The following is a 14,570-nucleotide window of genomic DNA, read 5'->3' on the forward strand; positions in this document are numbered from 1 at the left end:
ATCAGGCAGCCTCATGCCAGTCTCTTGGTGAGACCCTTTCTGCCTTTTGGGTAGTAGTACAGGTTGATGACCCGTCACTAGCGATGCCCTTCAACTTATATCCTGCTTCCAGGGAACAAGGCAGATCACAGCCATTGTGAATAAGGGAAGCATTAGTCCACTGTGTCCACGACTCCATCTTGAAGAAAATGGGAGAAATGAGACCAGTGGTTTGATAAATTATATCAAAAATAGTTCCTTCATGCTAATGGAGTGTGAAGAAGCTGATGTACTGGAGATGATCTATAATATTTCATATTTCTCAGAGGAGAAAAATGATAAACTTGATGATGTGTGATTTATTCATGTTTCTCCAGATGAAGAAAAAAATCCTAAAGTCAACTGCCTGTTTCTTACTCCCAGAAGCTGGCTTGTGGATTTTACACTGGGATTGGAGGCTGGACTTGTTTAGAGAAATGTCTAGAGAAACTTTGATTAATCACCAGACCTTTGGCAGTTGGTCAGGAGAGGGCAATTATGCCAGCATTGTTCCTATTTTATCATCACTGTTTTATGGCTCTACACCACCAGGTGACAGATGTGTTAATTATTACGTTTCTTATCCAGGACTTCTCTTCTCATGGCTTTGGCCCTTAGTCCTTCCCTGCAGCTCAGCCCTGGACAGCGGTAACTTCTGCAATCAAAGTACCGCTCCTTGGAAAACATGCTGAGAGGGACATGGTTATCAGCCCTGCTGTGTGCAGACTCTAACCACAGGGGATCTGGTTAATTCCCTTCCGTCTTCCTTCTGCCTATCACCCTTTGGGTCAAGTGCTGCTCAGAGCCAGAAGCTCTACTTGCTTCTTTAATAACTGAAAATGGCACCCCTGGCCTGGGCCATTTCACTCTAAATAGGCCCCTGGAGGAGGTTAGAAACAGAGGTTCATCTTAGGCAAAGCGATTTAGTAGGTAAAATTGTCCTTGTTCTTTTTCTTTCTTTTCTTTATATATTTTCCCCTGCTACTCCTTCCCCTATTGGCCAAGACCATAATAGGACTCTCCTTACACATCTCCTACCCACCTTGCCATTTCTTTACTAGATTAATCTGTCCCCTAATCATAGGCCACCTGCCTATGATTGACCTGCCTATTCATTGACCAAGAATACAGTTAATATATTTGGTAATTTTATTTTTGTGATTATGTTATGGATACTAAAGGCTTAAGACTGACCTTTATAAGATAAATGATTTGCATTTTAATAAGACTTTTGGAGACTCCTTATAAAGGCGCAGTAGAAGGATGCCATTCGTGGATGTGGTAGAGATTTTGAGAGAAAAGAAGGCCCTCCAGAGAGTCTGGGGCATGCTTTATAAAGTGACCATTTTCTCCATGTTCTCAGGATCAGCCAAATATTACATCTCTGAGATTATGGGTGTCCATCTGCCAAGATCCTTTTTCTGGTCTCAAACTATACATTCAATTTTTTTTAATCTGCTATAGTTCCATTTATAGGCACCACATTGGTGGTTTCAGGAAAATAGATTTCATTGTATAAATAGATTTCAGTTTCTTCTAGTGATTTAGAAATTGTATAGACATCTTGGAATATGATTTATAGATAAATAATGGGGTTCAGGACATTTCCCCCAAATACGGTTCCTTGGCATGTTAAATGTTTCAAGCTGGAGGAATTTGAGAGTGGTAGGAGCAAAAAGGACTTCTGACCTTCCCCCAAAGTGGTTATAGAGCCTCATATGAGAGATATGATAAGCCCTTCCTGTCACTGGGGGAAAGGAACTTGCTTATCCCTCAAGAAGGAGGGACTCCCAGAACTGACCTTGCTTTGTCTCTACCAGTTTACTGTACTTAGCTCGTACCCTTTGTCCTGTCACATATATTCATGGCTTCTTACTCTTCATCCAACCTAGCTTAACCACTTTCTGCAGGCCTTCACTGTGTTCTGAGGGCCCACTTGTCATCTACAACTTACACTGAGATTTGTATGATTTTCTCTTACTAATCTCTTTTTTGATGAGAGCCCTCACTGAGAATTTAGCAGGGCAAAAGGAAAAGATATTTTTCCTCCCTTATAGTTTGTGACAACGAAAAGAGGCAGTGAAAAGGCTGGGACACTCCACTTGCACCAGAGACTACAGTTGAGGTCCAAGACAACTGACAAAAAGCCAGGAGAAGGTAAGAAATTCTTACCATATCAGTTTCCTGGATCTCTGGCTGTGGTGTTCCGTTGAGAGAAAAAGGTAAAATTTTTTCTTTGTCCCTTTCTTTCTGAATTCACACAAGCAGGAGAAAAACCTTGTGTAATGAATGCATTTGTATGCTCTTTTCTTATTAATTTGTCTTTTGTTATAAGGGCCCCAGCCAAGAACTTAGAGAATTTGTCTTCTCTACAGCAATCTATCTGTTTATACCCTTTCCTTGAGAGTTTGTGTGGCCCTCTTATGTCTCCTGTCTGATTCAGGTAAGAACCAGCAAGCTGTGACTTGCAGCCCCATCAATTGATGGTTCCCATGAAGTAGAATCAGAACGTTGTGATAGTGTGATCCCATATGACAATTATTAGAGGTTTAGAATGGATTCTAGAGAGAGGTAATTATCAGAACAAATCTGGTCCAAAAAATTCTATCTTCTAAAACTGCCTCTAAAAAAAATAAAAAGTGCCCATATACACATAAACCAGTTTTGTTTGTTTCAACAGAAGGTTCATTCTCTTGGACTCTGGATACCTGGTTTTGAGTATTAGGTTTTATTCTTGTAATTTAACTGCTCTGTGACTTAATTTCCTCATCAGGAAATTGTGATGGCATTAATGCTAAATAATGAAAGTGTAAGTTATATTTTTGCCTCAAGTGCCATTTAAGCGATACTGTATTTAATTTACTATTGTAGGAGTAATATTGTAAAAGCATTCAGTTTGGTTAATCATTTTCTCCGTTGACTTCTTTGTGGATGTCTTCTTCGGTGTTTATTCACAGTCACACAATTCTTAGAACTTTACGTGGTGGATAAAATCCCCCAGAACAATATATTAGAGGCAGTATCTGCTGCCTCGCACAGCTTGAGGACCCCTCTCCTCAGTTTGCATGAAATACTCACTAATTAACCATGGAGTATGGGGAGTGTTCCTCTAGCAGTTCCCTAGCCAAAATAGCTTGGGGCCGAAGAAAGCTTCACAAACACACCTATAATCTAGTTATGCCATTTTGTAACAGCTGAATGAACTGAAATTTAAAGAAGGAAATTTAATAGAACATAGAACTCAGTGGGTGTATTTAATGGAGAAATAATCTATTCCAGTTTGACCAGTGAGGGTGAGTAGTCGAGGGAAGTTCAGAAGACTCCGATTTTCTTTAAGAAGCCTATCATTTTCTTCTGTCACTTCAGCCTACTGGTGATTTATCAGTTCTTCCATCAACAACTTTTCTTTGTTTTTTTTTTTTTAAACCTTATTTTCTTTCTTTCTTTCTTTCTTTCTTTCTTTCTTTCTTTCTTTCTTTCTTTCTTTCTTTCTTTCTTTCTTTCTTTCTTTCCTTCCTTCCTTCCTTCCTTCCTTCCTTCCTTCCTTCTTTCTTTTTCTTTTCTTTCTTTTCTTTCTTTTTCTTTCTCTTCTTTCTTTTTCTTTCTTCCCTTCCCTTTCCTTCCTTCCCTCCCTTTCTCTTCTTTTCTTTCTTTCTTTTCTTTCTTTCTTTCTTTCTTTCTTTCTTTCTTTCTTTCTTTCTTTCTTTCTTTCTTTCTTTCTTTCTTTCTTTTTCTCTGTCTGTTACAAAGCATATTCAAATCGGTATAGTTATCATGCCTGATCTTAAAAAGAAATCCTGTTGGTTCTATACTTCTTTTTTTAAACAAGAGTAGCCACAGAATATAGAAAGTAATTTCCAAACTGGCTCCAGAGGAGGCAAGTGCCACAGCTGGAGGGAAAGCCTGTGCAGGAGGTAGGGAAGGCTTTCTGGACTGTCTGCCATCAAGAATGAGAATTTCTCCTTCTGACTCTCCATTTATTCTGGACGTGAGGTGTCCTGTCTTTTCCCTTCTGGCTAGCCAGAGACAAAGTTTTACCTTTGAGGCTTTTCCAACCTTCTAATTTTTGGTCCAAAAGCTGTCTGATACCAAAGAAGAGAAAAAATTCCCTTGTATTGATCTGGTGGCTACAGACAGGGTGCCCTCTGGTATGTTTGTCTTCCAGAAGTTAGAGGTACGCATCTGAGGAAACCAAACCCAGGGAAGATCCTTTTCTTACAATATTGAATTTCTTTGTTGTGACTGAGCTGGATGCGTAAACAGATTTTGGGGGGTGCTTCCACTATTTCAAGGCTATATTTTGACATAATCTATATTTCCTCCAGAACTGTTCATCTTAATTATAGTTCATACATGAAAGTGAGATTCATGTGTCTGCTACCAAATGTGACTATTAGGTGCTTTTGAAATAGTTAACTGTGTGCTATCTTTCACTATAGTTATTTATGTATCTGTCTCTTCCATTACATTTTAAATTTCTTGAAATTTTATATCCTCCTTGTTTAGCACAGGTTGGCACAAAGTAGACCCTTCATAAATTGATAATCACTAACTTATGTGTGGGCATTCATTTCAACAATGTTGACACTTTCTTATCCAGGGACAGCAAATAATTTAAGGTATAAAAGTCAAATGTTTGGATTTGGGCCCAGATGATATTAAGCTACTTCTTCTGACAGTTATTCATAATAAAATCAAGCCCCTTGGAAGTCTTTTCTGGTGTGCAAGGCCACTTGTCTTACTCTTTGTGATGGCAGGAGGACATGCATCAGGTTATCTAAAGATTGAATGGATTATTGAATTTGTGGCTTGCAAAGAAAGAAGAGCTAAAGCAGCCATTTAGGGTTGAAGATCAGTCAGGAAGACGTTTCATTCTACTTTCGGAGGTGATATTAGGATGAGCTTTTCAGAAGCATTAGTAAGCTAAAGTCAAGCCTATGTAGTATAGACCTTCACATCTTTCCATATGTAGAATCAAAGAATCACAAAAGCTGATTCATACCTGATAGGAGTTTCACATTATTCTTGGAATAGGTCATCACTAGTGGCATAGGGGAACTGAGCCCCTGCTGGCCAGCAGGAACAGCATGAGAGTGGGCATCTAGACCTAGAATTTGTTGAGGAAAAAATATTGTACTAAGTATTAAAATTTTACATGAAAGCAATAGATAAATGTTTTAGAAAATGCAGATTTCCATAAGAAATACTGCCCATCCTGAAGGAGGAGATATTTTGGTATGGATTGGGCACACCTATCAGGTTTTAATAAGCTCTTTTCTGCATAGGATGAAGGTCTTTTTACTCTTGTAGAATTGTTTTCGTGTACTAGTAGAGTGTTGGTTGTTATTATAGTTTGTCTTTTTGCCTGTATTTGTTGCTTACTGCCATTTCTGAACCAAGACATAAGCTGTGCAGCTATTGCAAAGACAGATAATAATATAATGATTTCTAATACTCATACCACACTTTTTAACCCTTAGAGTAATTCTGTGAGGTAGGTACTTTTATTATCCCTGTTTTCCAGATAAGGAAACTGAGACAGTAGAGGTTAAATAACTTGCCCAAAGTCTTGCAACTAGTAAGTGGTAGAGTCAGGATTTAAACTCAAGTATTCTGGCTCTGTAAACACTAATCTATATACTGCTTTTGCAAATCTTATTTCAGCTTGACAATGAATTTAATAGATTAGTAGATCAGTAGGAAAGCCATTCCAAAGAGTTTAAAAAGTTACATGGACTTGAGAATATAACTAGTGACAGTGACAAGTTTCCACTCCATTTTATCTGTAATGTTCTACTCTCAATATGATAGTCACATATGCAAGTATTTGTGTGGTGTTTAGGGGCAGTTTATATTTTCAGAATAGCTGTAATTTTAAGTTTAAAAATAGTGTTTGTGGGACACCTGGGTGGCTCAGTGGTTGGGCGTCTGCCTTTGGCTGGGGTCATGATCCAGGGGTCCTGGGATCAAGTCCCGCATAGGATTCCCTCAGGGAATCTGCTTCTCCCTCTGCCTATGTCTCTGCCCCTCTCATGATTAAATAAATTAAAATATATATATAGTTTTTGTATCATCTATAGTGGTATTTAGGATAACTTTAAGGAAACATTAATCATTTTACACTTGATCTAAAACACATACACACACATACATATATATGATATCATACCAGACATATGTAAAGAAACTAAGATAATTACCTATTAAAAATAATTTATTGTGGCTTTTTTTTTTTAAGAGGTGAGGTGCAGAGGGAGAGAGAATGTCTTAAGCAGTCTCCATGCTGGGTGTGGGGCCTTGAGGTGGGGCTTGATCTCACCACCCTGAGATCATGACCTGAGCTGAAGCAAGGATTGGATGCTTAATCGACTGAGCCATGCAGGTGCCCTCATTTATCTTGGCTTCTGATTGCAATATTTACATGAATTTTTTTTCCCTTAAGACTTATCTTTTGGGTGCACATAGACTGGATTCTGCTTAAATATCCATTTAGCCAAGTCTTTCCTTTGTGATTAAGAGGCCATCTTTTGAAAAATGAGACTACAGTAAAGCAGTCATTCCAGCCTTGATTTTCCATGAGGGAAGCTTTGTCACCACTACCTGTTTCTGACATTAAAATTATCTGCATTTATTAAAGTTTATAGATTCTTAGGCTGCATATATTTCCAAGCAGTATTCTGTTGATACCAGACATCTAAGAATCAGTATGTGCAATAATGAGAGGAAGAAGAAAATAGATCATCAGACTTGCTCAACTGGCCTTGTTTTGAAATCACATCAAAAAAGAAAGTTGCTCGTCCTTGTGCCACGTTAACTCGAAGATATCGTTATAATATTAATGGGCATTGTGCTGTTGGTCCACCATTACTCCTGCCAGAATGACTTTCTTGTTTATCTAGTAAAGAGAAGGTCTAAAGCCTTGAGCATGTAATAATTCACTTGATAAAATCCAGGTTTTTGAAAAACAAGTCATATTAAAAAACCCCCAGAATTAGTTAGCAGGTGATAAATGTTTTATTTACTTCCGTATCACATCATATTCATTAGTAATGGTGATGTACTGACAATTATCAAATGCTGTTATGTGCCAGGCACTTGCTAAGTGCTTCTAAATGGAGAGGAGTAAAACATGCGCACCTTTGTTTTATTGAGAGTAGGATTTTATGATTCCACAACTGCTGCCTGAGTAAGAGCCAGGCTTGAAAGGCCAAGTATTTTATAGGAAGTCTTTGAGGAGGAAGAGGAGGACAAGTACTCTGTGAGGGGCCCAGAGGCTGCAAAGAGTGACAATACTCTGAGATCAGGGAGAGGATAAGTTGTGACACCATCTTCCTGGGAGAGGGGAAGGGGTTAGATTCGTGGAAAGAGGTCTAGGAAGACATATACTAAGGAGCAAAAGGGAAGGAAAGTCTCCATCTGGAGAGTGAAAGTTGAGTTAGCTATGAGCCCATCTGAAATGAGCTGCCCGTCAGGTATGAGCTTGAGAAAAAAACTGTAGTATTTGATGACTGTACCATGAGTCTGGAGAGTGTTGAAGGCTTCTTTAGAATTTTCTGAAGAACTTTGTACGAGGAGGACTCAGCATACTCTACATATGAACAGAACTGTGCATTCTGTTGCTAGGGAATTCCACCATTTGGACATAAATGGAAGTTCTTTTTCCTCTACAAACTAAAAGTCTGAAAGTTCAGAGAGATATTTCTCTTTATCTGTAAAAAAGGAAATGTGCCCATAGGAAATTTTGAATAAGCCAGAAATTTCCAAGAAACATTTAAGAATTGTAGCGAGAACTGCCAGGATTGCTCAGTATCCGTGATTACCCAGAGCAACTGATGAAAGAAGGACCATGAGCTGTATGTACCAGAGATGATATCAGTGACTCAAAAGGAGAACTGCTTGCATAGGCCCATACCTCATTTCTCAGGAGAGAGTGCCTATAAATGACCCTACCAGTTCTAATTAGATGATAATTAAAGCAAAATCATGTGAGTCAAAAACTGAAGAGTGACATCCTATGGCCAAGACTGGATAAATAAGAGTTTGAGAAAGAGGACAGGAAATCTCAGCAGAAAACTGGGATTGTAGTTTTTTGCTATGTAAACCAGATTCCCAACTAGGGTGCTGAATTTTGACTAGGAAATGTTTGATTGCCAATTTCCCTAAGAAGGAGAGGTTCTTACGCACGTAAGGTTTGAAGCCAGATTAATGCCTATGATACCATTTGGGGGATAATCAAGATATCTTTGTGGATGGCTATTTTGTGTGCCTGGGTCTCAATTTCTGTATTTGTAAGATGGGTACAAACATAGCTGTGACATATTAAATGAGATGATGTATGCAGTGTTCTAGGCACTTAACAGTTGCCGGCCTCTCTCTTGAGCCCCTCAGAATTTCTTTTTGTTCATTTCTTGGTATTGAGGGAGAGAGAAGAGTTCTGACCTATAGATAACCGGAGATATCAGCTTTATTTTTTGAAAATGCTGATCACCTAGACACACTGAGTTTGCTGGTATCCATTTGTTGGCTGTCTGGTGAAACCACCTTCTGTAGAGCAGTGTGTGTCAGCATGAAAGGGCTATTTGTGATCACAAGGTTGATTGTGATTTGAGGAGGATCATGTTAAGAATGAATAATAGCTGGATTGCTCATGATGCTTCATCTTAGAATGTTTACATTATGAGATCTAGATCACTTCTGATCACAAGAGGCTACAGGGCCAAATGTTTGTTATGCATCTAATAAATATCACAGTAAGAAGGAGTATTGCTTTTCCAGCCTGGCATCTTTTTCCTGCTTTCATTTCCCTTTGCACATTCTACCAGACCTGAGGTTTTAGCCAAAGATACAGTAATAAGTGTTGATTAGTATTTAATGAAATTAAAACCTTTGCTAGTAAAGCCTTGTAGAATTTCTTTTGCCGAGGTGGACATTTGAATGGAATGAGAAATACTGTCCATTAAGGAGAAAAGGGGTACCTTTGTTTTCTTTTAAATATGATCATTAGTATTAAAACTTTTTCCTGCCAGTTGGCATGTTGCTCTCCTAGCAGCTGTTTTAAATTCCTTAATTGTCTATTGCTTACTCGGCGATCATTTCACAAATTTCTTCACTGCTGCATAGTTTTTGCTGAACCAAATTCTGACAGTGGGGGTGTCAATCTCACAGGCTGGGCTGAGCTGAGTTCTAGTTACCCTTTTCCAGTAATGAGATAAGCTCTCATTAGACAGTGTATTGTCATGGAGCGCTAGTTCCCTAGGTCTCATTGGAGGTGATTACTGGGGAAATGGGGATCTGCTGAAGCTTTGGGTTGCCAGTTGTGTTACTTTTCTTTTTACGGATGTTGCTTGAATTCTGTTTAACCCAATATAGCTTTTTTAATGCTTACAAAGGAAAAGGAGTTTACTCAAGGACTTACAAGATGCACACTCTTATGTTATCTCACTGCTTGTAATTTAGCTCAGAGTGAAGAAATTAAGCATTTTCACCATAGTATTTTTATTCTTGTATGGTTAACCATTTCACACTTTGTTCTGTGTATATTTTCTGTTGAAATACTGTAAAACGTGTCTGTAAGGTGATATATACCCTTGAGATTAGATGATCTGTTCTTTCCAGAAACATCAACACAGCATATTTTCAGGCATTAGGTTTAACTATAGTATAATGAAGCCTTATTCAATTGGATATCAGACATTGTGCTTTTTGTTAGTATGGTGATATGTCACATTATATATGATGGTTCCATAATGTGATCCACTGCTTTCCTAGTGATGTGAAAGCTGGTAACACAAGCCCAAATTTTTGTTTATATATCAAATTAACACCCTTCATATCTTATTTCATAGTCATGCATTGCAGGAACATGCATTATAAAGTGTAGGGTGGCTTATTTTGTCATATTTTTTTTCTTGATTCAAAGTACAGTCAGAAGGTAATTACCAGGTTTATTTAGATTCTCATGCTGCATATGTTCTTGTCTCCAATATAAATAATACAAGATAATTTGTAACCACTTTAATTGTCTTAGTTTAACTGTAAATAGGCAGTGTTTTTTTTTCCATATAACAACAGACAAAGAAAGTGGTAATTGGGTTTACACATCTAGATTGTATTTTTCTAAAGTTTATTTATTTATTTTAGAGTGATCTCTATACCCATTGTGAGGCTCAAACTCATGACCCTGAGATCAAGAGTTGCATGCTCTTCCAACTGAGCCAGCCAGGCACCCCTTACACACCCAGATTTTAAAACATTTGCCCTTAACTGTATGCTTTTCTGCAAGTCATTTAACTTTAACTGTACTCTCACTATAAAAGTGAGCCTGGTAATCCCTTCCTCAGTAATGTTGAGAAGATTAAACGAAGTCACGGAGACAGTGCCCTTTCACAGAGTTTATAGCAGGTACTAAAAAAAAACCCTGTGTTCCTTCCTTTCTTTCTGTTAGAAAGAGTATTAGACTTTTGCCATCAAAGGGAAAAAAGATCCCTGTCTCTTACAAAATTTCTTAGGGAATGCATAAATTCAGTGTGGGCCTTCTAATTCTGACAAATAGAATATTGATTTCGAGTTCATTGCTGTAACTTGCCAAATGAAATGAAAGGTTTATGCTACTCCTTTCAAGTCACTTCTGATATATCTTGAGCAAACAAAGTCTGTATTTAATAGAAGTTTGCTAATTAGGAAAAGTTTTCAATTAGCAATAATCATGCTTTGGGTAAACCTCATTGGCTACAATACTGCCACTGCGCAGAGCTGAAGTTTGCTAATTGGAAAGTGTTACTAATTCAACACAGATGTAGAAAATGAGAGTCTGAGAGGAGGCCATGGAACTCAACGAAAGAGTGGGATAGAAGCTGCCACTTTGTTTTGCCTGCTAGGATGAACTTGACTGTACAAGGCCGTAGTGCTAATTACCTTTAGCATGTTTAAGTTCTCACTTCTCACTTGTCAGTGTAGAGACAGGAAAATCCTTATTGGTCTGTACATGTCACACTGCAGCAAGCTGAAAGCTGAAGGCATAAAGAAACTCTCAAGGCACTACTTCCAGAGACTGCTGATGTTCCAAATGGAATGTGGGGGATGGAATTCTAATTTCTGGAGCAAAATGACACAGGGGGGTGGGGGTGTTAAAGGGAGGCTCCTTGTATTCATTATTGTCTTCTGTGTCAGTGTGAGAGTTTGGCCCACAGGCATAAAAGCAAGCATGACTTGAACCCTAGCAAAACTACCATTAGATAGATTTTAGTGGCAATCTGAGAAAGTCAATATGTGCTCAGAGAGAAGAGGAAGAAAGAGCCAAGTGATGAGAATGCCATCAACCCAGTAGGATTCATTTAGTGTGTAGTCATAGATGGCATCCTTTGTCTTCCCTTTGGACCAGGCCTGACTATATCTAGACCTGCTGATGTAATGCCAAACTGTTATCTTTAAAGTCTGGTAGCAACCTGCTTTGACAGAAACCTACAGAATCGTGAGCCCTTCGTGGTTTCTTGATGTGATCTAAAAATGTGTTCACATCACATCAGACATAATGAGGGAAAAGAACTGCTTTTGAAGACACTAATGAACAATGATCATATAAGTCAGTGAAGTAGAAAATGCAAACAGGTGCAGACAGTTGTATGTCTTGAACAACATGAAGACTAATAGAACTAACAGTGAGTCCTTACTCTATGCCAGGCACAGTGCTAACACTTAATTTTATTATTATTTTTAGATTTTATTTATTTATTCATGGGAGACATAGAGAGAAGCAAAGACATAGGCACACAGGCTCCCTGCAAGGAACCCGATGTGGGACTCCATCCCCGACCCCTGGATCACTCCCTTTGCCAAAGGCAGATGCTCAGCCACTGAGCCACCCAGGCGTCCTGTGCTGATACTTTATAATGCAGCATTGTCTTTCAACCACACCACTGTGGATACTAAATTGTATCCTCATTTTATGGTGTAAATTTTGAGGCTCAGCAAGGTAAATGACTTGCTCAAGGTCACATAGCTCATAACAGAACTGAGATCCCAGGGCCAGCCATCTGATTTCAGAGCCTGAATGAAGAGCCTTTAGAGAGATCACTGATTTTTGCAATAAGACAAAAATGCCAACCATTGGGCAGAAGAGTCGGAAAAATGTTAATCCCTGTAGAGGGCCACTATTCAGGTTAAACTCACCCAAAATAATTTTCTAACATGATAAAGCAGGCCCATGGTAGCCACTGACTGACTGCTTCAGATATGTTTGCCTCTGGGGAAGAAAGTGCACTGATTCATGTAACCCTACTGTCAGGGTTATTTAAATCTCAGATCCAACCTAGAATTCACTTAAATAATCTTTCATTATTTTCCTGTGTACTCTTATGATTTCTTTCTTGCCTGACAAGAATAATGTTCAGCATAATTAATTCAATTAATTCTAGGCTTCCTCATCTCTGCATTTAGTGTCCAAAGTACTTTCTTCTCTTTGGTCCCTGTTTTACCAAAATCTGTCATTTTGCTTAGAAAATAATAACAACTGTTGAACCTGGAAACCCCCAGTGTAAGTTTGTAACTTGCCAGATATAAACAGAATAAATAGCTTGACCAGAAGACCACCCCCACTGGTTTTTCTACAACCCCTTTGGGCACTTCTTGGAATAAACATGACCCCTATGCTTGTCCAGGAAATACCACAGTTGGCATGGTCACCTACCTTCTGGGCAGGGGCCACAATGAGGGAGGGGACTTTATTGAGGGACTGTCAGAATGCTTTCTAGAGTTTGTTAATACATGTTTGCTATCTCTTCCACCCCAGGCCCATCAGGGATGTTAACCTTGAAGATAATAGTAACTGTCGTCAGTAGGAAAATCCAGCTCTGTTTTGACCCAAAAGGTAATTTAGGATGGCTTATGGAACCCGAAGCTAAACGTCAAATGTAATTAAATGTTACTGCTGTGTCTTGCTTTAAGAAGAGAGCTGCTGAGTTCTAGCACAGTGTAAGAGATATTCGAATTAACCATTTTGATTCTTTTCCACATTACATAAGAGGCCTTATCTCTGGCAGCACAGAAATTTTCCCTGAGGAACAAGGAGGTGTCACATTTCAGGAAATTGCTATAGTATTTCTTCAGCCTGATTTTGGACCTAGGTTTCTGATTGGTTTTCTTGAAATCTTCACCTGAATATGACCCTGGAAGATGGCAGGAATGCTATCTTCAAGTATGTGTAACATTTTTAAAGAAATTAGTCTTGAAAAAATCAAGTAGACTCTTTTTCAAAAATCCTTCCCCAAAATGCTTATATATTTGAATGGGAAAATCTCAGTAAGACACTGTTACTAATGTAAGTGCTAATTATTAAGAAAAACATAAATGGTATCTCTCCATGAGGAGATAAAGTGAGGCCTTTAAAAAAAAAAGATTTTATTTATTTGAGAGACAGCAGAGCAAGGGAGAGAGCATGAGCAGGGGAGAGAGGGAGAAGCAGACTCTCCACTGAGCAGGAAGCCCTATGTAGGGTGCAGGGCTTGATCCCAGGACCCTGAGATCATGACCTGAGCCAGAGGGCAGACCCTTAACCGACAGAGCCACCCAGGCGCCCCTAAAGTGAGGCCTTTTGATACAGTGATGCCTACATCTGGAAATCAGACTCATTTTCAAGACATAAATCCAAATCAGAATAGGAATGACTCTTTTAATATTAACACTAAATCTACTCTTGAATGGTAGAAGAAGGAAGGGGAGAATTTTGAAATTTTTGACCTCAAGGAACATATATCCCAAACCTTATAAGTTTCAGGAAAGCTACATTTTCCTCTTCCTTCCTTATTTTGTCTCTCAGTCCTAAAATATTCTCTGGGCAATCAATTTTAGAGATCTTTCAAAGAAAGCAAAACTTGACTTGTCTGCCTGTTAACTACTGCAAAAGTGTGTAGATTCCTGCTGTTCAGTGTAACTACTAACAGTAATAAGGAAACACCTATTATTGTCATTATCTGGAAAAAAGAAGCTCCTAGATTGGATTAAGTGAGGTTGTTGTGCTCTAAAGAAACGCAGCATTAGGCAGTAATGAAGGTGCAGTAGCAGAAATGAAGGCGCTCTTTCATCAGAGTTATTCTCCCCCACCTTTCCTTTTCTGTCGGAAGAGGATGTGGAGTGAGAGAAGAGCTTGATCTGTTTGGGGAGAAAGTATCACAGCCTATTAGTTAGAAGAGATGAAATTGAGACAGCTTCGGGGACTCCATTAAGTGTGTGGTGTTTAGGCGGACTGTATCCCTAGGTAAGGAGTGCTGTTGAGGAGGAGAATGCACAATGAAATAATTGGGCTGGGGAAATCAACTGGGCTTCTGTGGCCTCTTATGTCCTTGTAGGGGTGGGGGAGGGAGACACACCCCCGCCCACAATGCCTTTCTCTTAGCATAAAAGCCATACTGAATAAACTAGAGGGGAATTTCTTGCTGAGTACATGAACTGTCAGTGTATTTTGAATAATAAAAACAATGGGTATAATTAAATTTCATCTGGCACGGGAAGGATTCAGAGCATGTCACCTCAGAACCATCTCACACTATGCTATTCTC

General features: G+C 38.9%; 1 protein-coding gene and 1 non-coding gene across 4 annotated transcripts in view; one reads left to right on the plus strand and one right to left on the minus strand.

The window, feature by feature from the left end:
* AUTS2 (activator of transcription and developmental regulator AUTS2) overlaps window positions 1-14,570 on the plus strand; it is a 1,136,649-nt gene that overhangs the window by 579,356 nt on the left and 542,723 nt on the right. The gene's annotated exons all lie outside the window — the stretch shown is intronic.
* Window positions 10,630-10,772, minus strand: LOC129520375 (U4 spliceosomal RNA). Its single transcript, XR_008666598.1, has one exon. It is a non-coding gene; the product is annotated as a U4 spliceosomal RNA (small nuclear RNA).

This window comes from Nyctereutes procyonoides, unplaced genomic scaffold, assembly GCF_905146905.1.
Source record: "Nyctereutes procyonoides isolate TBG_1078 unplaced genomic scaffold, NYPRO_anot_genome, whole genome shotgun sequence".
Classification (NCBI taxonomy): Eukaryota; Metazoa; Chordata; class Mammalia; order Carnivora; family Canidae; genus Nyctereutes; species Nyctereutes procyonoides.